The sequence below is a fragment of the Triticum aestivum genome, chromosome 6A (genome assembly GCF_018294505.1).
Source record: "Triticum aestivum cultivar Chinese Spring chromosome 6A, IWGSC CS RefSeq v2.1, whole genome shotgun sequence".
Lineage (NCBI taxonomy): Eukaryota > Viridiplantae > Streptophyta > Magnoliopsida > Poales > Poaceae > Triticum > Triticum aestivum.
Window position 1 is genome coordinate 375,174,335 of NC_057809.1, and position 14,352 is coordinate 375,188,686.

Genomic DNA, 14,352 nt, shown 5'->3' on the forward strand with positions numbered 1-14,352 from the left:
GCTGCTTTTTGTTCATTTTACCCTACATTTTCTGATGCTAGCTATTACATCATTGCTCCGAGCCTCTGTTCATTACTTGTTTGTGTGTTCTTGATCTTCCCAAGTTGCATGACTAATTTGATGCTTCTATTAATTATGGAGCTGCCAACCCCATCAAGCAAAATATTTGTTCTTTTGGGGCTGGCACCTCGAACAAGCATAAAAATAGAGGGAAGCAGATATATTATCGTGTATGCACACACCCTTCTTTCATTAGTTTAGATGAACCATTGATGATGAATTCGGACCAGTGCATGTGATTAAAATTAATTTTACCTAAATAGATGGTGCAGAATAAACTACAACAACTAGATTTGCAACCACGGGATGCTGACGATATCTTCAAAGAACATTGCAACATCAGCTAGGCTTCACGGCAACATATGGTAAGCCAGTGTGTTTTAGTACATGTGAAATGTAATGCGAGTGGGCTGCTTTCTTGGCTTGTGCCCTCAACGTGTAATCCTACCGAATTACAAATAGTTCAGTTGTCTGCTTTGATGTATTGCTTGATTCGAATGCTTATTTGTTGTTACGCTATACCTGAGTTGGCCAATATGTCACCAGTGCCTGTTGTACTATCGTAAAGAAATGCATGCCTATTTCATTTGAGTCCTTAACTTTTCCTCTCAACTTTATCACAAGACTGTCATCGTAGTTTATATGAGGCCACACTGTTAAGTGCTTTCTCAAATTATTTCAACTGCTTAGATGCCTTGGCAACTTAAATATAGCAGTTGTACACTCCCTTTCAACTAGGGATGTCAACTAGGTCCCGCTCAATCCTGATTAAAGTCCACTAGTGGTATGATGGTTCAAAAGAGTTTTTGTTTTTTGAGGAAAATGAACTAGGGAGGTAGCAAAAACTAACTAAATGGGACTGGCGGATGTCATTTATTTGCCACTTACATCCCTAGTTTCATCTTACCATTTTAATTTCTTTTCAGCTGATGCTGCTTCGAACCATTTAAATATAGTTTGCCATGCTCGGCAATAATTCATCTGTCATTTACCATGTAAGCTTACTGCCTGGATCATACGATAACTATCTCTTACTGATGTCCAGCGGTAACCTCTCAGGATGCCGTTCACACTAGGACACAATGTACAACCCCAGAATCTATTTGTGGAAGCAGTGCGCCATCCATGTTACCAGATGGTAGCAGTTCAGAGGCAACACCGCCGGAGAGCAGTCTGAGCATAGATATTATAGTGCTTGAGGCTCTACTAGAGGCAGAAAGAGATGGTGTGGCTGCCATGAATGAGGTAATCTTTATCTTGAGGCTGGAAATTACGGAATTAGCGGCACGCATTATGCAAGCAACCCAAGAATTGGAGGAAGTAATGTTGCATCTGAAGACGGAGGAGGTCCTGCTGTTTCTGCTATCTGAAGCCCAAGGTAATCCCGGTTCTTCTTTAGATACCAGTTGAAATTTTCATTAGATTATTGTACTTGCATGTTGTGTCATGTCTCTGAATGGATTATGTTGCAAGACCCCCTATGTTGTCCATGTGTTGTAATGACCCGAATTTTTTAGGCGAGGTAATCCTCAGTACTTGTATGATTGACATATTGTATTGGATGAAATAACTGCTTGACTTAGAGTGTATCCAACCTACTAAATTCGAAGATCACGACATTTCTAAATCATAATCATATCTAAAGGTGGAATAAATCTTCGTTGTGGTTTTGAAGAAATAAATAACAAAACATACAATTATCTATGGATATTTGTAATCGAATACAAATTGGATTTGAATTTAGTTTGCCAGGTCCCAGGGCAAACATGAATGCTAATTCTCCCAAGTTTTGAACGAAGCGGCTAAACACCCACTATAATTTGTGGGCTGCCCAAAGCAAGTGTTTGCGAGATGGAAATTACTGTCTACCCCTGACACTTGACATCCTTATCGACCAGATTTACACTGTTGTCGATAGGGGTAGACTAGTAACTTCAATCAGAAGTGACACGACGGCCTCTGAGCCCATTCAGACACGGTGGGCGCCAAACGTGGGCGGCAAAACACATTTGATTCAAGATCATCCGAAAGACATGTGTCTCTTCCTCCATTTCCCCATTCATACACGGTGGGCGGCAAAACAAACTCTCCTCGTCTGAAATTGATGTAGGCTAATATTTTAAATAGCGGTAGATGTGTAACTTCCATCAGACATGACACAACCGCCCTACCTGTCAGCCCCGTTCATACACCGTGGGAGCCAACCGTGGGCGGGAAAACACCCTCTCCTCGCCCAAAATAGTTACCGGCAAATATTTCGGAGATGCGAGATTACCGTCCTATCCCCAACTGACGCGATGTCCGAATTTTAAACAAGGGATAAGTTTGTAACTTTCCCCCATTTCAGAGAAGCATGTCCCGAAGTTTGAGATCCCCCCTCCCCTCCATTTCCCCATTCATACACCATCGGCGGCAAACCTCCGCACTGCGGCCAGCCTCCTCCGTCCGCCACCCCATCCTCCACCTTGCCGGAGCCGCTACCCCTACCCCGTCGTCCACTGCAAGAGATGGACGTCTCTCATCCACGGCGCTGGACCAGGATTCTTTCATCGCCTCCTCTCACTTCATCGGTGCCATCGTCCACCTTGTCATTGCTGCTCCTACGACTACCTCGTCCACGGCAACAGGATATATCCCCCGACCCAGCCGTCTGCCGTCTAAAGTCTTCTTCCCCGCCGCCGACAACCATCGTACCCACATCACCCTCAACGTATTAGCATAGGCCTACACAGTGTCGCAAGAGAGGTGGTACTCTTCCATATGTGCTTAAGTTATTGATCTCACCCGGAAAATAGATCGTAATTTGTTTACTGTACTTTTCTTGTCCGTACCAAATCGTAGTGGCTAGTTGAAAGCAAACATTGGTTGCGAAGTAGCTTTGTCCGGTTTGCACCTGTAGATCCGCCAGGGCACGGGCACTATACCCGTAAAGCTTATGGTTTCCCCCCTTTATATTCACTACCATCATCGCAGGTGCTTCGTGTCGTGCTAGCACTGCTCCTCAAGACCTCAACCCAAAGCTTACGTGTTGAAATATGAATCACTAAAACAGAGAATGTTTAATTGGTCACATAATGTTGCTATATTCGTTTCGAAAAGCATGTGTGCCACCCACTGGTCCAGCTAGTTCCACTTTCCTGATTTTTCTCTTGATGCTAAGGGTTTTTCCCTTTTATCTACTCTACTATGATCTGCGTAGGTGCTTTCTGTCGTACCAGCATTATTCCACCCTTCAAGCTAAACAACACAACACTCAGAATTTGAAAGCTTAGTTGTTCAAATATGATTGTGATATGATACTGATATTAGTTAATCGATACATTTAATTGGTTAGCTAAAGGTCCCACTTGAGTTTCCAAATGCATGTCGAGACATATAGAGAGACATCATAATTGCATTTCTTTGTCACTTGTTGACCGTACTTTCTTGTCCATACCAAATCTTAGTTGTTATTTCAAAGCAAACATCGGTTGCTAACTACCCTTTGCGCGGTTTGCATCTTCAGATCTGCCATCCCATTGCCACGCTCAACACTGTACTCATCATGCTTATGTTTTCCCCGTTTTATGATGACCACAATCAGCCTACGTGGTTCGTGTCGTAATAGCACTGCTCCACCCATCGAGCTAAACAATCTTAGTTGTACAAATTCATATATGATATTATTGCTGATGTTAGTAAAACTGAGAGATGTTTAATTGGTTAGCTAAATGTTCCTACTTTAGTTTCGAAATGCATGTGAGCCACATATGGAGAGACCGGAAAGAATAGTATTTCTCTGTGCGCTCTGGTTCATCATGGGTGGCCAACCGACATTGTATTGAAAGACTTGTAATATCTTCAATCTGCTTGCTCTTTTGCTCTTCTTTAAGATGATACTCTTCTCTTGCGGTCGACTGGTCAGGTCGAGTTGTTCTCCCTTAGTATATTTTGAATCTGTCAGGTCAGGTCGAGTTGTTCTTCTTTACTATATGTTGAAGCTATCATCTGCGAAGTGTCATCACTTCTGGAGCTCTCATATTTTGAGTAGTAGGCCACATTATAATAATGCACACAACAAATTACAGCATGCATGGCATCTTTTAAAAGAATTGTAGAGATAGCACAAAGGGGTTTACAGGGAGGCGGTATTGGATTAGAATCACTTCTGTATTACAAAAAAAATCTCACTTGTTTTTATGTTTTCATGCATGTCAGATATTGAACATTATAAAAATGAATATGAGAATGGGCGCACGAGAGGAATATTGCAGAACGATCCACTCGCTAACAAACTTGTCATGGTGGAGGATGGCCTATCTTATTCACCCATCAAGGTGCTTTCTCTAACTTTGCAAAGTTGTATTGGTCGCACATATTTTGCATCTGACCTCTTGCATTACTTCTACTTTGTTACACCATCTGCTTAGTTTAAGCATCATATATGAGTATATGCCATACCTATCCATTTTCTGTACCTATTCCATGTGTTGTCACACTATGTTTTTCCAGTCAAATGTTGTTCTTTCGTAATAGATGTCCAAAACGAAGAGGGTGGGTGCAGATCCTCAAGGAGTACAAACTAGGTATTTGGAAAATGTAGTGATACCTGTTAAATCAGATAGATCAGTAGCCACAGAAAACACATGCCCAACTGTACCACACTTTACCCCTACTCCAGTGGCCAAACCCCTATTAGAACTGCTGGGAGCCCAGCGTTAGGTACTGTCTATGATATCAATTCAAAATTTGAACTCCTAAATTTCTGCTTGTGCCTTACCTTCTCTCTTGTACGAAAACTAATTTCAGATGAATCTCCTTGCTCAAAGGATCATATGATCTCAAAACAATAATGGGCTCTGCATTGCTCTTGTAAGTACCTCTCTCCTTTTTGCCTTGTAACGCTGTACTTAATTAATTGCTATTTGATTATGTATCATCAGTCTGCACCTGAGCTTCATTATCCTCTGTTTCTTCCAATATTATTTGATCTATATTTACTCTTTGCAAAATGTAGAATAATGGCAACGCTTATAAAGAATTTTCTTTGGGGAATTTATTGAAGTATCCTTCCATCAACATGGAGAAGGGCTTTGTCCAGCCCGTGTTAACATGTAATGTAAGTTCATCCTTCTCAAGCCTTCAAACTTTGTTCTAGTATAGATTTGGATAGGCATCATTTCCTCCACTGCTGTTTGCTTTGCTGTTTACATCTGATTGGATGTTTGCAACAACTACCAGTTTCAAATTGTAGTTGTAAAAACATGTTCCTTATGCAGAACAGATCCATTTATTCGCTTATATAATTGTGAAACATGTTACGTGTCTCCTTGTTTCTCGTTCAGACTCGTATCTCTTACGCCAGGCAGAACTTTAGGGAAGATAGTGAGCCACACCATCTTGAGGACAGCGAGATGACCCCACGGTCCTGTCTTGATGAAGACAATGAGTTGAAGCTACTCACCAGCAGGTGTGAGACAACCTCTGTGCAGTCGCTGCCTCAATCAGTTCAACTTCTTCAGTCTCAACATAAAGCGGAAAGGCTTGCTTCAGCTAAGCTCCGACTTGAAGTCAAAGATGCAATGAAGATGTCAGAGGACTGTCGTGCGCACCATCATGCCTTAAGTCTAGTGTTGATGCATCTATCGTTGACACAACTGAGGTCTACTCAGCTTCTTCAGCTGTTTGGGGGGGGGGGGGGCGACCTGGCCAGGCCTAGTGCCTTCTGAAGTGCTCTTAGTTTTGTATATTCTTTTTTTGCGTGTTTATTTGCACTGGTGGCAAACTTTGATGCCCAGTGGATGTAATATGTGTGATAGCCGTGATAGCCTAGCGTAAGTTGCTTTCTTATTTATTTCCTTGTTGTCTTGTTTATTTGTTTGCTTGTAGTCATTGCAGTTTGTTTTCCGCGGTTTGCTAGTGGCTGCAATAACCTATTTTTAAAAAACTAGGCCACAATAACCATGGGCTAATATTTACTGTAGTGACACTAGGCCTCCTACAGGTCGTAGAAACAGTGGGCCTTCTACGGGCCATAGAAATAGTGGGCCTTCTACGGGCCGTAGAAATAATGGGCCTTCTACAGGTCGTAGAAACAATGGGCCTTATATGGGCCGTATCATCAATGGGCCTTATACGGGCAGTATGATCGATTGGCCAAACATGGGCCAATAACAGGCTGCATTATGGCCATAAATGGGCTAGAGTTGGAATCGTCTGTTTATGGGCCGACCATAACGGGCCATCGTTAATAGGCCGTATTTGATGACGCTATGAAAATGGCCCAACGTATTAATGGGCCACAAATGGGCCGACTGTAACCACGGGCTGAATTTGGCCCACAAGCAGAAAATGACAGTAACGGGCCGTAAGTAAACGAATGCTGGAAATGAGCTCAAGAATAAATGGGTTTTGAGAAGGCCGAAAGATAACATGGGCTGGAAACGCCCAACAGAATAACGGGCCGTTAATGGGTATAAAGTGATACACTATTCATTATGGGCCAGTTTCACCACGGGCCATTAATGGGTGTAAAGTGATACACTGTTCATTATGGGCCAGTTTCACCATGGACCGTTAATAGGCCAAGAGTTACATAGGGCCTCATATGGGCCGAAATACGTCATGGGCCATACATGGGCCAGAAGTGAAAACGGGCTGGAATCATATTGGGTGGCCCAGATGACACTACTGGGCCTAATTCAGATAGGGCGTAACGAGCCTTAGGTTAGTGGGTTGTAAATGGGCTATATGCGAACAGGTCGTTAACAGGCTTTACATGGGCCGGCCCGCCACCTTTTGACCAAATCAAACAGGCCGGTCTTTTCACAGGAATTGGCCTCTGTTGGGCCGTGCCACGTGTCGACATATCATAGGCGCCTGCTGTCCAATGAGTGGATGACATCTGTCCCAACGATGAGCCGACACATGTTTCCTCCAGCCAACGATGATTTTACATGTGGAAAATCCCCATTGGTCGGGGCTGTTAACGGGTTATCGGATCCAAAACTCGACCCAATAGCTTAACGATGTTCCGTTACGGTGGATGCCACGTGTCGGTCACCCTTGACGAAAGCACTTCTGTGACGCGGGATTTATCAAAATGGAAGTGGACACTTCCGTGATGATAATTTGGGTAATGTCATGGAACACTTCTACGACAGCACAAGTATGACTATCTTGATTCTGTCATAAAATCGTCATGGATGTACATGCATGACAGAAAATGCGACCTACTGTGACAAACACGTATCATCATGGAAGTGTATTTTTTTGTAGTGTTTATACCCCTTGCTGCTGCTACTTACTAGTAGCGCGGTCTTATAGCCCCCACTACTACTAAGTTGATAGTAGTAGCGCGGGTTTTTAACCCTCGCTACTACTAAGTGGTCTCTGCCGTGCCCCCCCCGGAACATGCCATAGTAGTAGCGAGGGGTATAAACCTGCGCTACTACTAAGTTGATAATAGTAGCGCGGGTTTATAACCCTCGCTGCTACTAAGTGGTCTCTACCGTGCCCACCCGGGACATGCCAAAGTAGTAGCAAGGGTTATAAACCCACCCTATTACTATCGACCCACCAAGACATATGTACACATAGCATGCAGAGGCCTAAATCCAAACTCACACTCTTCTGATTCCCCTTCTCCTCCTCGTCATTCCCTTCCTCACCCACCGCCACTGCCGGCCTCGCACCTCGGCGACACTCACAAATCCGGCGACCTCCTCTCGCACTGCAGACCCCCCTCCCCCTCCATCCTCCTTCTCCACTGGTGGAAGGAGACAGAAACCAGCAGAGCGTCATCCATGGCGGTGGCCAGATCCGCCATGGACGCAGCCACTTGCACCTCCTCGCCGGGTCAAGGGTCCCACGACAAGAAGCAGTAGGTCACCGAGCTTCAACTAGGGTTTCAGGCATCGGCTCCAACTCCGGCGGCCACCCGCGTGGGGCCCTGACCCGCGCTACTGCTACTAGAAGTAGCAGTAGTGCGGGTATCACCCGTGCTACTGCTAAAAGTTAGCTGTAGCGCCCTAGTAGTAGCGCAGGCCCCGCGCTACTTCTAGGCAATTACCCATGCTACTACTAGGGTTTTCCCTAGTAGTGAGAAGGTATAGCAGTAGACCCTACCATGGTTCACTCTATCACTGAGTGGTTGGCACCCACCTCAGTTGGAGAGATCCGCAGTTTTCTAGGACTCGCGGGATATTATAGGAGATTCATTGAGATTTTTTCCAAAATTGCAAAACCCATGACAGAGTTGTTGAAGAAGGACACCAAATTTAAATGGACCGAATATTATGAGGCCAGCTTTCAGGAATTGAAGAAACATTTGGTTACAGCCCCAGTGCTAATTCTTCCGGATATACGCAAAGATTTCCAAGTTTATTGCAACGCTTCTCGCCTGGGACTTGGAGGAGTACTTATGCAGGACAGAAGAGTTGTTTCATATGCCTCACGGCAGCTTCGACCTCATGAGTTGAATTATGCCACACATGATTTGGAGCTAGCAGCCATAGTGCATGCGCTCAAGACCTGAAGACATTTTCCAAGTTCTGCCTTCACTCTCTGGCATACATCACATCCTCGGCAATATCCTTCTTCATACCTATCCACCAGAAACGTTCCTTCAAATCCAAATACATCTTGGTGTTCCCAGGGTGAATCGAGTATGGTGAGTCATGAGCCTCCTGAAGTATTAACTTCCTGATCTCCGCATTATTGGGCACATATACATGATCCTCAAACCATAATGTTTCATGCTCATCCTCATGAAAACCCTTGGCTTTTCCTTTGCTCATTTTCTCCTTTATCTCAGCAATTACCTTATCATCCTTCTGAGCTTCTCGAATCTTTCCCAATAATGTGGACTGGACCTCCATTGCTGCAACAAAACCTCTTGGAACTATCTCCAAACTAAGTTCTGTGAGATCGTCGACTAACCCCTGTGGTAATCCTCCGCTTACGAGGGTATTGACATAACTCTTGCGGCTCAAAGCGTCCGCTACGACATTAGCCTTTCCTGGATGATAATGCAGCTTCATATCATAATCCTTTATTAATTCCAACCATCTCCTCTGCCTCACATAATCCTTTATTGGAAACTGCTTGACCAAAGTGGCTCACTTTATCCCAATGAAAACTACTTATACAAGCGTGAAGTTGGCCAAGATATATATGACCAAGATCGTGTGTTTGCATGGAGTTCTAAGGACCATCATATCAGATAGAGGACCACAATTTACCTCGAAGTTTTGGAATCGGTTGCACCAGACTTTGGGTACCAGGCTAGAGTTCAGTACATCCTTTCATCCACAGACAGATGGACAGACCGAGAGAGTCAATCAGATTCTGGAGAACATGTTGAGAGTTTGTGTGCTAGATTATGGATCTAGTTGGGATGACAATTTACCCTACACGGAGTTCTCATACAACAATAGTTATCAGGATAGTTTGAAGATGGCACCTTTCAAAGCTTTGTATGGTAAAAGGTGCAGGACACCATTAATGTGGGATGAAGTCGAAGACCGTCAGTTGTTTGGACCAGATTTGATCAAAGAGTCTGAAGAGAAGGTTTAGTTGATTCGAGATAGACTGAAGGTAGCTTAGTCCAGGCAGAAGAGTTATGTCGATACAAAACGCAAGGAGGTAGAATATGAGATTGGAGACAGAGCATATCTTCGTGTATCACCACTGCGAGGTGTTAAATAATTTGGAGTTAAGGGAAAGTTAGCCCCGATATTTGTAGGACCATACCGAGTTTTGGAGCGTATGGGAGTTCATGATGTGTTTCACGTTTCCCAGTTGAAGAAGGGCCATGCTGAGATGGCTGATATTCCTCTGAGAGATACAATGCCCCTGGAAGCAATTCAGTTGGAGAGTGATCTAACCTACGAGGAGAAACCCGTCAAGATTCTCGAGTTTGCTAGCCGAGTTACACGCAACGAGGTTATAATGTTTTGTAAAGTTCAGTGGAGCCACCATACCGAGGATGAAGCCACCTGGGAGCAAGAGGAAGACCTACGGAAAGACCACCCACACCTATTTTCTAGCCAACCCGAATCTCGAGGGCGAGATTCATCTTAAGGGGGGTAGGTTTGTAACATCCCAATTTTCAATTTGGATGTTATACATAGGTCATCATATGCATATCCTATTTTCTTTTCATTCTGGTTATGATCCTAGAAATCTTAAGCAACTCAAGGAACCAAGGTGAGAGTTGGAGGTTTCACATACTTTCATATTTGAAATCTTTTCAAATTTGGAAAGAGGATAAATTTGATCTTAATATTTTTTCCCTCCAATTATTTCCAATAATAAAAATAAAAGAGATAAGATAAAATGACTTCTTCAAAATAGAGGAATATTGGAAGAAAAATTTTAAAATCAAATTAACATTTTATTTGCATTTTATTTGCTATTTTATTTGAATTAGAAAAATATGCATTTTTGAACACTGCATTCTTAGGCCAGAGAAATGTTCATCTTGTCCTAAATATTAGGTTTAGACGGTAAATGTTATTTTTGGTATTTTAGAATATATTTTTATATTTTATTAGGATTCCTCTTTCGGGATTTTTTTAAAAAGTCTTCCTCGCCCGACTGGGCCAAAGGCCCAGCCGAGCCGGCCCAGCAGCCCCGCGCCGCCTTCCTCCCTGGCAGGAGAAGTCCTCGTTGTCGTCGTCGCCGAGGGAGTCCAGCTCGGACTCCCTTTCGCCGCCCCCTCTCACAAGAAGCCCCCTCCGGTCTTTATAAGCTGCCCCGCCCCCCTCCTCCTCATCACCGCCGCCGCCTCCATGCAGCCGTAGCCACCGCCGCCGATGCCGTCGCTCGCCGCCGCTGCCATGTGCCGCCGCCGCCTCGCCTTCACCTTGCAGTTCACCCTTGACCGCCGCCGGCCGAGACCGTTGACCGGTAATAACCGTTTCGGTTCGCCGGTTTTCTTTGTGTTTTTTTGGTATTGTCAGTTCTGTTTTAGATTGCTTTTTAGCTTTAGTTTATTTAGCGAGCGCTCACCGGTTAACTTCTGTTAACGAACGGCTTTCATTCGTTTAGCTCTGTTAGCGAACGTTCGTTTGTTAGATTTTTCTTTTTATTTTATTTTTCAGCCAGGGACCTATCCGCGAATACTTTTATCACAGATTAGTCCCTGATTTTCAAACCTTCGTTACTTTTTACTTGTTTGTTCAAATCCAGAACCAACGCAAAAATCTTCGTATTGGTCGCCTCTTTCCAAATAAATAACTTGAACATGATTTTGACAAATTAAAATTTGGTTTCAAGAAGATTTGTATTCGAACTTCTTTTGATCACAGTTTGAGTTTCGTAACTCCGATTCAATTGATTCTTTTTGCAAATCAAAGCTCTTGAGTTGAACTTTCAGTTTAGATATTTCTCTTGAGTTTTACCCTTGTACCTTATGCTTGAGTGCTTATGTATGCTATTGTTTGTTTACGATAGAGTTTCCGGAGTGCGAAGCGTGCTACTATGAGTCACTAGGGTTTTCAGATCGTCCGCAAGGCAAGTAACACTTTGATCATACCCCTTTATTACCCAATTTTTATGCATTAGTTGCAATCCTCAAACACTGCATGGTTAGGACTTGATAACTTGTCGGTATCGGGAAGTAGTTGATGAGGTAGAACCTAATGTCTTGCATTCAAACCCTGGGTGTTATTACATTATGCTTATATTGCTATGCTACGCTCGTAGACATGGTTTGGTTTGAGTGATCCACGACAGATGTGAGAGTTGTTATTTACTAATGGTTAAACTTAAGGTGGCTACTTCAATACACATTTGGGTGGATTGGTTGAGGCACCCTCGAGCACCCGGTGGTTGTCTGGGCACCTGGAGCAATCCAGCGTTGTCCTGGGATATCCCGGAGTACCCGTGTGATCATCCTATGGTTTTCCACCCAGGCTTAAAGGGATCATAAGATTATTCACGCTAGAAACTTCCGTGTGCAGCCACATGCCATTATGCGCTCTGGCATAGCTGAGTAAGTTGTGGGAAACCTTTCCATGATGGGCTAGCAGATGTAGGGGATTGTAGGTGTACCGGCCTATCTATCAGTTAAGGGGGCCTCTTCAGAAAGACTGTGTCTCGGTCATCCGTTTCTCAAACATCATGCAGTGCGAGAAATCCAAAGGAGGAGATCGAGTCTTGTGGGGAAAAGTGTGCAAACCTCTACAGAGTGTATAAACTAATCATGTTTAGCCATGTCCCTCATTATGGACATCTTGAGTATCTGGTACTTGAATTATTGATTTGATCTCATCACTCTACTTAATTAATTTGTTGGGTTGATAATTATTATTTTGGGGTTGAGTTGGAGGAACCTTCTCAATATTTCAACAAACTTTGTAGTTAAATAAAATATATTCCTTTGTTGTAGGGAAAAAACTAGCTTTATACAAATGATAACCGTAGAGCCTCCACCAGCCAATTATGCATATAGTTATAGTTGTTACTTGTTCATTTCTCTATAGTGTTATCTTGCCAGCATATTCCATGTGTTGACCTACACAGGCTGCAACGTATTATGTTGTCGAGTTTTCAGACAAAGAGTAAGGTGCGCTAGGTCGTTGTCATGCACTCAGCTATGCCGTTGGAGTTGATGGACTCATTTACCTTCGAAGCTTTCGCTGTTATCTTATTTAGATGGCCTTCAGCCATATTATTGTAATAAGTTCTATTTTGAGACATTCCATGTAATAAGTGTGTGATTGGACTCTGTTATAGATCCTCGAGTACTGTGTGTGTCAGCATTACCGATCCAGGGATGACACTTATGCACAGAGATTTGATCGAGATTTGATCGTCTGAGGTCGGATCGCTACAAAAACCCAAATATCGGAGAAGAAATACGAGGGTATAAGAAATCATGCATAAAAGAGATCAAAGAAACTCAAATACTTTCATGGATATAAAAAGATAGATCTGATCATAAACTCGAAGTTCATCGGATCCCAACAAACACATTGCAAAAAGAGTTACATCATATGGATCTCCAAGAGAGAGAGAGAGAGATGAAGCCATCTAGCTACTAACTATGCACCCAATGGTCTACGAAGAACTACTGACGCATCATCGAAGAGGCACCAATGGAGGTGGTGAACCCCATCCAAGATGGTGTCTAGATTGGATCTGGTGGTTCTGGACTCTGTGGCGGCTGGATGAATATTTCATCAACTCCCATAGGATTCTAGAAATATTGGGGTATTTATAGAGCAAAGAGGCGGCCCCGGGGGCACCCGAGGTGGGCACAACCCACCAGGGCGCGCCTGGGCCTCCTAGCGCACCCTGGTGTGTTGTCCCCTCCTCGGGACTCTCCCCATGTGCAACCAGGGCCCTACATGTTCCTTCTGGTCCATAAAAAATCTCCGTAAAGTTTTGTGGCATTTGGACTCCGTCTGATATTGATTATGCGATGTAAAAAACACGGAAAATAGGAATTGGCACTTGGCACTATGTCAATAGGTTACTACCAAAATTTATATAAAGTGATTATAAAACATCCCAGATTGATAATATAACAGTATGGAACAATCAAAAATTATAGATATGTTGGAGACGTATCAGCATCCCCAAGCTTAACTCCTACTCGTCCTCGAGTAGGTAAGTGATAAAAAAAAATTTATGTGGAATGTTGCCTATCATGTCATTTCATATTTCTTTCTTTATAGCATGGACATTTGGACTTTTAGTTGTTCAAAGCAATAGTCTAGTTTTGACTTGATAATTTAGATAGTCAAGCATATCAACAAGCAACATGTCTTTCAAAATATCGACGCTAATATAAGCTATCCCTAGCCCATCATGCTAAAACATTGATCCATTCATGAAACACACTGGAATATTAGCTACACCCAATACTTAAGTACGATCATATTGCCTCCTAGTTGGTTCTTTTATAAGAGAAGATGGAGACTCAAAATAAAAATTGCATAAAGTAAAAAAAGGCCCTTCGCAGAGGGAAGTAGGGATTTGTAGAGGTGCCAGAGCTCAAAGCAAAAACTTAGAGATAAAAACATTTTGAAAGGTGTATCCATCCCACCAAAGAAAACGACTTAGTGTTCCCAATACTTTCCATGCATAGATATATCATAGGCGATCCCAAACAGAAAATAAAGTTTATTCCCTTCTCCACCATAACTTTCACTTTCCATGGCTAGCCGTGTCCACGGTTTCCCTCCATACCAACACTTCCCAAGAATTTATTATTTGACAACATAAAGTAAATTCATTTTTTTGCATTTCGGGACTGGGCATCCCTAATACCTTTGCCTTACTCTCGTGTAATGACAATTGAAT